The sequence below is a fragment of the Salvia hispanica genome, chromosome 1, assembly GCF_029641045.1.
Source record: "Salvia hispanica isolate PSC_SH4W2 chromosome 1, Shi_PSC_v1, whole genome shotgun sequence".
Classification (NCBI taxonomy): Eukaryota; Viridiplantae; Streptophyta; class Magnoliopsida; order Lamiales; family Lamiaceae; genus Salvia; species Salvia hispanica.
The window spans coordinates 58,647,731-58,656,841 of NC_142692.1; positions in this window are offsets into that span (position 1 = coordinate 58,647,731).

Consider the following 9,111-nt stretch of genomic DNA (forward strand, 5'->3'; position numbering starts at 1 on the left):
CACCGTCGAACTTCACTTTTGGGAGTCGACTTTGATGTTGATAATGTTTTACTGCTTTACCGTTCATGGATCTGCGTTGAGCTGTTTAATTTCAAGTTATTTTGCATAGATCTCTCTGCTGTTAGCGTAATTCTTCAATTGCTATGTCGATCTCTATTTATTTCGTTATTAAGGTGTTTGATGTGGAATTTGGTGACAGAACTGTGGTTGTTTGAGTATTCGGAGTTCTTATTTGTAAAATCTGACGTGATGGAGAGTTTCTTCTGTTTGGAGTTCATGTCGGACGCTTGGATCCGGAGTGGATTTAGCGTCTGAGGTCGGTTTTGGCGTGTGGAAAGACAGTGGTAGATAGATTTGTTTTATTTCTTCTTGGTTTCCATTTCACTTCGTCTAGGGTATGCAGATCTGCTAAGTTTTTTTTTGTTTATTATGCATAGATTTGATTTCAATGTCAGTAGCTCTGTTTTTGATTTACTTATGTGTTTTTCTTAAGAAGTTTTACGCAAATGTGGTTGTAGAAGACGATGTCACTGTCAGTTAGTACGAGAGTTAGTTATTCTGCCAACTTTTTAGTCGTACCTTGCTTTTTTTAGACGTGGTCCCCACCGTAGATTTATTTCCTAGGTCTAGCTGTTAGGTTAAAGTTTTTTTAGGTTCCCAACTCAAGTTAATTCTAATTTTCCTCATCCCAAGAAAATGCGTGGCAGCAGCCAATACCAAAAATACTCCCAAATCCTTGATTATGAGTCTTACGCATCCTTCTCGGTGGGATCGATCCCTCCTTCCCTATACTAGGTTTAGTAAAGTGGTTGAGGGTTTTTGAAAGGAAAAGTGCTTTGTGTGTCCGACGACCGGGATTCCTCGCGACCCACGAGTTCCTAGACCGAGTGATCTAGTGGACTTGCTGGATCTAGGGAACCTGTTATTTTCTTATCTGAACAGCCTTAGCACAAAACCAAGCTCTTTTCAGTAGTCTAAGCCTATCTAGGTTGTGAAATTATTCTTTTTCTTTGTTTAGAACTATTCGTGTTACCTTAAAGTGAAAGACGCCCACAACCGGTCAACTAAAACAAAGACTTAGACTTTGTTAAGTTACTTATACATTTAAACATGTAATAAACATCCATTAAATGTAAAATATAACAACATTATGACAAGAATAATCTGTTTATTCCTTTGGAAAATAAAATAAGAATCTTAACAGTATTCAATCACTCGAAAGGTGATTTCTAGTATACAAACTCTAACAAAATAGCTTTTGAGTATACAAAATAAAATGTGCACTACGTCTAATTCTCCCACTTATACTGAAAGCAAGTTGAGGTCTCGAGCAAGTCGAAATCCCATTCCTTCTACATGGCGCTTGAACGGTTTGACCGCCAATGCCTTAGTAAAAGGATCTGTCAGGTTGTTCTCTGACGCAATCTTGACCACTTGTATGTCTCCTCTTTGCACTATATCTCTGATGATATGATACTTCCTCTCAATGTGTTTGCTTGCTTTGTGAGCTCTTGGTTCCTTCGAATTTGCCACAGCACCAGAATTGTCACAATAAATGGTGATGCACGGGCAGATTCGTAACCACACCTAAGTCCATAAGAAAGTTCTTGAGCCATACAGCCTCCTTTGCAGCCTCCGAAGCTGCCACATATTCGGCTTCCATGGTAGAGTCTGCAATGCATTTCTGCTTCACACTCTTCCAAATTACAGCTCCACCTCCTAAGGTAAACACATAACTAGAAGTAGATTTCCTCGAGTCCTGATCAGCTTGAAAGTCTGAATCAGTATATCCCAAAGGACATAGCTCGCATGCTTTGTAAACTAGAACATAGTCCTTAGTCCGTTTAAGGTACTTGAGTATGTTCTTTACTGCAGTCCAATGCCCTTGGCCTGGATTTGACTGATATCTTGCTACCATGCCAACAGCAAAGCAAATATCAGGCCTTGTACAAAGCATAACATACATGAGGCTACCAACTGCCGAAGCGTATGGTATCCTTCTCATCTCTGCTATCTCAGATGCAGTCTTAGGACACATCTCTTGAGATAAATGGATGCCATGTCTAAAAGGTAAGAAACCTTTCTTGGCATCTTTCATGCTGAAACGACTAAGTACAGTGTCGATGTAGGGCTCTTGAGATAAGCACAACATCCTTTTCTCACGGTCCCGTAGGACCTTGATCCCTAGAATGTGTCCCGCGTCTCCCATATCCTTCATCTCGAACTGGTTTGACAACCACGTTCGTACTGATGACAACATCTTTTTATTGTTTCCAATAAGAAGAATGTCATCTACATATAAAACTAAGAACACCACATTCCCCTTTTCAACCTTCTTGTACACGCAGCTCTCGTTAGGGAATTTTTCGAATCCAAACTTATGAACAGTCTGATTGAAACACTGATTCCATGACCTGGATGCTTGCTTGAGACCATAAATGGCCTTCTTAAGCTTCCAAACCATGTGCTCTTTGCCCTTAACGGCATAACCCTCGGGTTGTTCCATGTAGATGGTCTCCTCAAGACTACCGTTCAAGAACGCAGTCTTAACGTCCATCTGCCACACATCCCAATCCATGTAAGCAGCTATAGACAATAGTATCCGGATCGATTTGAGCATGGCCACCGGGGAGAAGGTCTCGTCGTAATCGACACCTTCCTTTTGGGTATACCCCTTAGCCACTAGTCTTGCCTTTAAGACTTTAACTCGTCCATCGGGTCCACATTTACGTTTGTATATCCACTTGCTCCCAATGGCAGTACAGCCTTCGGGTAGGACAGATAAATCATAGACATCTTTGTCTATCATAGATTGTAGTTCTGAATCCATTGCATTTACCCATTGGCAATGATCGACATCCGCCTGTGCCTCTGCAAAATTCCAGGTACAGTGTTGTCCGAGGAGTGATCCATAGATTCCCCCAAACCAATGTACCTTTCGGGCTCATGAGAGACCCTCCCATTGCGGCGTGGCACTACAACATTAGGTGTAGATGTTGAAGGTTCGGGAATTGGTTGTACTATAGTTACTTGTTCTTGGTTAATGGAACTTGTAACTGAAGTGAGCTCTTCAAGAGCCACCTCACTGCTGGGTTTATGATTCATAACGAAGTCTTCCTCTAAGAACGTCGCGTGAGTACTCACTATGACTTTCTTGTCTCGGAGACTATAGAATTCATAAGCTTTCGATCCTTTGGGGTATCCTATAAACAAACATACCTCTGTCCTTAAGTCCAGCTTAGTTGGACACTTTTCCAAAACATGAGCTGGACACCCCCATATCTTGAGATGCTCTAGATTGGGCTTGCGCCCAGTCCACAACTCATATGGAGTGGCAGGAACAGATTTTGACGGTAAATTGTCTAAAATATGGCTCGCAGAAAACAAGGCATGTCCCCAAAACGAAATAGGCAGTCGTGCATAACTCATCATCGATCGGACCATGTTTAACAAGGTCTTGTTCCTTCTTTCAGCTACGCCATTCTGCTGGGGTGTGCCCGGCACAGTCAGTTGGGATTTTATTCCCTCTACCGATAAGTAGTCCAAAAACTCGGCGTTGAGGTATTCGCCTCCGCGATCAGATCGCAGGCTTTTGATACGTTTTTCATGATGCGTCTCGGCATAAACCTTAAACTCCTTGAACTTGTCAAAAGCTTCAGACTTAAAGCGTATCAAATAAACATATCCAACTTTTGTGTAATCATCAATAAAAGTGATGAAATAGCGAAAGCCGCCTCTTGCCTCGGTTGACATTGGTCCACACACATCAGTATGAACGAGTTCTAGTACTTCCTTGGCCCTATTACCTTTCACCCTAAAAGGTCGCTTAGTCATCTTGCCTTCCAAGCAGGATTCACACGTGGAAAATGATTCAGTATCTAGTCCTTAAGAAGGTCTTGATCCACGAGAGTTTGAATCCTCCTTTGGTTGGCATGACCAAGTCTAAGGTGCCATAAGTACGTTTCGTTCATTGAACTTGAAGGTTCTTTTCTTTTCTTTGAAATTTTCGATGCATTATTGAGTTCTAATTTGCGATTATTAAATTGTGTAGATATGATTGTGTACAGATTGTTTTCCACGATACCAAGACAGATATAAGAACCATCTTTCTTAATAACACAACTGTCATTAAAAGAAATCGAATATCCATCAAAAACCAATTTAGAAACTGAAATTAAATTTCTTCTAAAAGAAGGTATCAACAAAACATTCTTCATAACCAAAAATCTACCACTACTAAAACACAAATAAACGTCTTCCACTGCAACGGCCGCCACTTTAGTAGCGTCACCCAACTGGACTTCGATCTCTCCATCATATAGCCGTCTTGTCACCTGCATTAAATCAGGATCAAAACAAATATGATCAGTCGCACCAGTGTCTATAACCCAAGTATGAGATGAAGTCGAAGCCAAACATGACTCAACAACTAGAGCTTGGTGCATACTGTAGCCTTGCCCTTTTTAGGGCAGTCTGGCTTCCAATGCCCCTTCTCTCCACACTTGAAACACTTTCCGGTTTGCTTCTCTCCCGACCTCCTCTTTCTCTTTCCCTTAGCTTCCTTAGGTGCGACCTGGTTTGTCACTTTCTTCTTTCCTACGCCAGGCCTAGGGCCAGAGGAACGATGTGACGAACTGACCATCGCAGCCTTCTATTGGTTCATGAGATCCTCTGCCGACTGAAGTTCAGTCAACAACTCAGCCAAGGTGTAATTTCTCTTTTTCATCTCAAAGTTGAGCTTGAACTGCTGAAAGCTGGGGGGCAGACTATGAAGGATGATTGTAACCCGGGACTAGACAAGTATGGTTTAAGTGTGAGCAGTTTGATAAGGCTAATTTCATGCATCGGTAATGTGCAAAAAATGTTACAATTTGCTGGGTCTAACAAGTTTCCTAAGCCAGGTGTGTGAAGAAAATTGCTAGATCAAGGAAGTTATGAAGGAGATGGTCTAGCGGGAGAATGGAACGAAATGAGCAGGAATTACGAGGAAATTGGCGTGATAAAGGAAGTCTACAGCTGAGGGCGACAAAGTCATTATCAATACTTCGTTGGGCCCACTAAAACGCCTACAAATAGAGAAGAGCATGCAGCGCAATGGAGATAGTTTTTTTTACTCTTCTTAGCTCATATATTTTTTTACACACACTTGGGATAGGTTCTGGGGGTAATCGTGATAGGAGGGGTACTTTCTGAAAGATTTCGTGCTTGGTAACACCGTCCTAGTGAGGGCGAAGATACAATTGCTTTTAATTTCAGTTGTTTTTGCTAGTTTCCACCGTCGAACTTCACTTTTGGGAGTCGACTTTGATGTTGATAATGTTTTACTGCTTTACCGTTCATGGATCTGCGTTGAGCTGTTTAATTTCAAGTTATTTTGCATAGATCTCTCTGCTGTTAGCGTAATTCTTCAATTGCTATGTCGATCTCTATTTATTTCGTTATTAAGGTGTTTGATGTGGAATTTGGTGACAGAACTGTGGTTGTTTGAGTATTCGGAGTTCTTATTTGTAAAATCTGACGTGATGGAGAGTTTCTTCTGTTTGGAGTTCATGTCGGACGCTTGGATCCGGAGTGGATTTAGCGTCTGAGGTCGGTTTTGGCGTGTGGAAAGACAGTGGTAGATAGATTTGTTTTATTTCTTCTTGGTTTCCATTTCACTTCGTCTAGGGTATGCAGATCTGCTAAGTTTTTTTTTGTTTATTATGCATAGATTTGATTTCAATGTCAGTAGCTCTGTTTTTGATTTACTTATGTGTTTTTCTTAAGAAGTTTTACGCAAATGTGGTTGTAGAAGACGATGTCACTGTCAGTTAGTACGAGAGTTAGTTATTCTGCTAACTTTTTAGTCGTACCTTGCTTTTTTTAGACGTGGTCCCCACCGTAGATTTATTTCCTAGGTCTAGCTGTTAGGTTAAAGTTTTTTTAGGTTCCCAACTCAAGTTAATTCTAATTTTCCTCATCCCAAGAAAATGCGTGGCAGCAGCCAACACCAAAAATACTCTCAAATCCTTGATTATGAGTCTTACGCATCCTTCTCGGTGGGATCGATCCCTCCTTCCCTATACTAGGTTTAGTAAAGTGGTTGAGGGTTTTTGAAAGGAAAAGTGCTTTGTGTGTCCGACGACCGGGATTCCTCGCGACCCACGAGTTCCTAGACCGAGTGATCTAGTGGACTTGCTGGATCTAGGGAACCTGTTATTTTCTTATCTGAACAGCCTTAGCACAAAACCAAGCTCTTTTCAGTAGTCTAAGCCTATCTAGGTTGTGAAATTATTCTTTTTCTTTGTTTAGAACTATTCGTGTTACCTTAAAGTGAAAGACGCCCACAACCGGTCAACTAAAACAAAGACTTAGACTTTGTTAAGTTACTTATACATTTAAACATGTAATAAACATCCATTAAATGTAAAATATAACAACATTATGACAAGAATAATCTGTTTATTCCTTTGGAAAATAAAATAAGAATCTTAACAGTATTCAATCACTCGAAAGGTGATTTCTAGTATACAAACTCTAACAAAATAGCTTTTGAGTATACAAAATAAAATGTGCACTACGTCTAATTCTCCCACTTATACTGAAAGCAAGTTGAGGTCTCGAGCAAGTCGAAATCCCATTCCTTCTACATGGCGCTTGAACGGTTTGACCGCCAACGCCTTAGTAAAAGGATCTGTCAGGTTGTTCTCTGACGCAATCTTGACCACTTGTGACCTCTTTGCACTATATCTCTGATGATATGATACTTCCTCTCAATGTGTTTGCTCGCTTTGTGAGCTCTTGGTTCCTTCGAATTTGCCACAGCACCAGAATTGTCACAATAAATGGTGATGCACGGGAATATTCGTAACCACACCTAAGTCCATAAGAAAGTTCTTGAGCCATACAGCCTCCTTTGCAGCCTCCGAAGCGGCCACATATTCGGCTTCCATGGTAGAGTCTGCAATGCATTTCTGCTTCACACTCTTCCAAATTACAGCTCCACCTCCTAAGGTAAACACATAACTAGAAGTAGATTTCCTCGAGTCCTGATCAGCTTGAAAGTCTGAATCAGTATATCCCAAAGGACATAGCTCGCATGCTTTGTAAACTAGAACATAGTCCTTAGTCCGTTTAAGGTACTTGAGTATGTTCTTTACTGCAGTCCAATGCCCTTGGCCTGGATTTGACTGATATCTTGCTACCATGCCAACAGCAAAGCAAATATCAGGCCTTGTACAAAGCATAGCATACATGAGGCTACCAACTGCCGAAGCGTATGGTATCCTTCTCATCTCTGCTATCTCAGATGCAGTCTTAGGACACATCTCTTGAGATAAATGGATGCCATGTCTAAAAGGTAAGAAACCTTTCTTGGCATCTTTCATGCTGAAACGACTAAGTACAGTGTCGATGTAGGGCTCTTGAGATAAGCACAACATCCTTTTCTCACGGTCCCGTAGGACCTTGACCCTAGAATGTGTCCCGCGTCTCCCATATCCTTCATCTCGAACTGGTTTGACAACCACGTTCGTACTGATGACAACATCTTTTTATTGTTTCCAATAAGAAGAATGTCATCTACATATAAAACTAAGAACACCACATTCCCCTTTTCAACCTTCTTGTACACGCAGCTCTCGTTAGGGAATTTTTCGAATCCAAACTTATGAACAGTCTGATTGAAACACTGATTCCATGACCTGGATGCTTGCTTGAGACCATAAATGGCCTTCTTAAGCTTCCAAACCATGTGCTCTTTGCCCTTAACGGCATAACCCTCGGGTTGTTCCATGTAGATGGTCTCCTCAAGACTACCGTTCAAGAACGCAGTCTTAACGTCCATCTGCCACACATCCCAATCCATGTAAGCAGCTATAGACAATAGTATCCGGATCGATTTGAGCATGGCCACCGGGGAGAAGGTCTCGTCGTAATCGACACCTTCCTTTTGGGTATACCCCTTAGCCACTAGTCTTGCCTTTAAGACTTTAACTCGTCCATCGGGTCCAAATTTACGTTTGTATATCCACTTGCTCCCAATGGCAGTACAGCCTTCGGGTAGGACAGATAAATCGTAGACATCTTTGTCTATCATAGATTGTAGTTCTGAATCCATTGCATTTACCCATTGGCAATGATCGACATCCGCCTGTGCCTCTGCAAAATTCCAGGTACATTGTTGTCCGAGGAGTGATCCATAGATTCTCCCAAACCAATGTACCTTTCGGGCTCATGAGAGACCCTCCCACTGCGGCGCGGCACTACAACATTAGGTGTAGATGTTGAAGGTTCGGGAATTGGTTGTACTATAGTTACTTGTTCTTGGTTAATGGAACTTGTAACTGAAGTGAGCTCTTCAAGAGCCACCTCACTGCTGGGTTTATGATTCATAACGAAGTCTTCCTCTAAGAACATCGCGTGAGTACTCACTATGACTTTCTTGTCTCGGAGACTATAGAATTCATAAGCTTTCGATCCTTTGGGGTATCCTATAAACAAACATACCTCTGTCCTTAAGTCCAGCTTAGTTGGACACTTTTCCAAAACATGAGCTGGACACCCCCATATCTTGAGATGCTCTAGATTGGGCTTGCGCCCAGTCCACAACTCATATGGAGTGGCAGGAACAGATTTTGACGGTAAATTGTCTAAAATATGGCTCGCAGAAAACAAGGCATGTCCCCAAAACGAAATAGGCAGTCGTGCATAACTCATCATCGATCGGACCATGTTTAACAAGGTCTTGTTCCTTCTTTCAGCTACGCCATTCTGCTGGGGTGTGCCCGGCACAGTCAGTTGGGATTTTATTCCCTCTACCGATAAGTAGTCCAAAAACTCGGCGCTGAGGTATTTGCCTCCGCGATCAGATCGCAGGCTTTTGATACGTTTTTCATGATGCGTCTCGGCATAAACCTTAAACTCCTTGAACTTTTCAAAAGCTTCAGACTTAAAGCGTATCAAATAAACATATCCAACTTTTGTGTAATCATCAATAAAAGTGATGAAATAGCGAAAGCCGCCTCTTGCCTCGGTTGACATTGGTCCACACACATCAGTATGAACGAGTTCTAGTACTTCCTTGGCCCTATTACCTTTCACCCTAAAAGGTCGCTTAGTCATCTTGCCTTC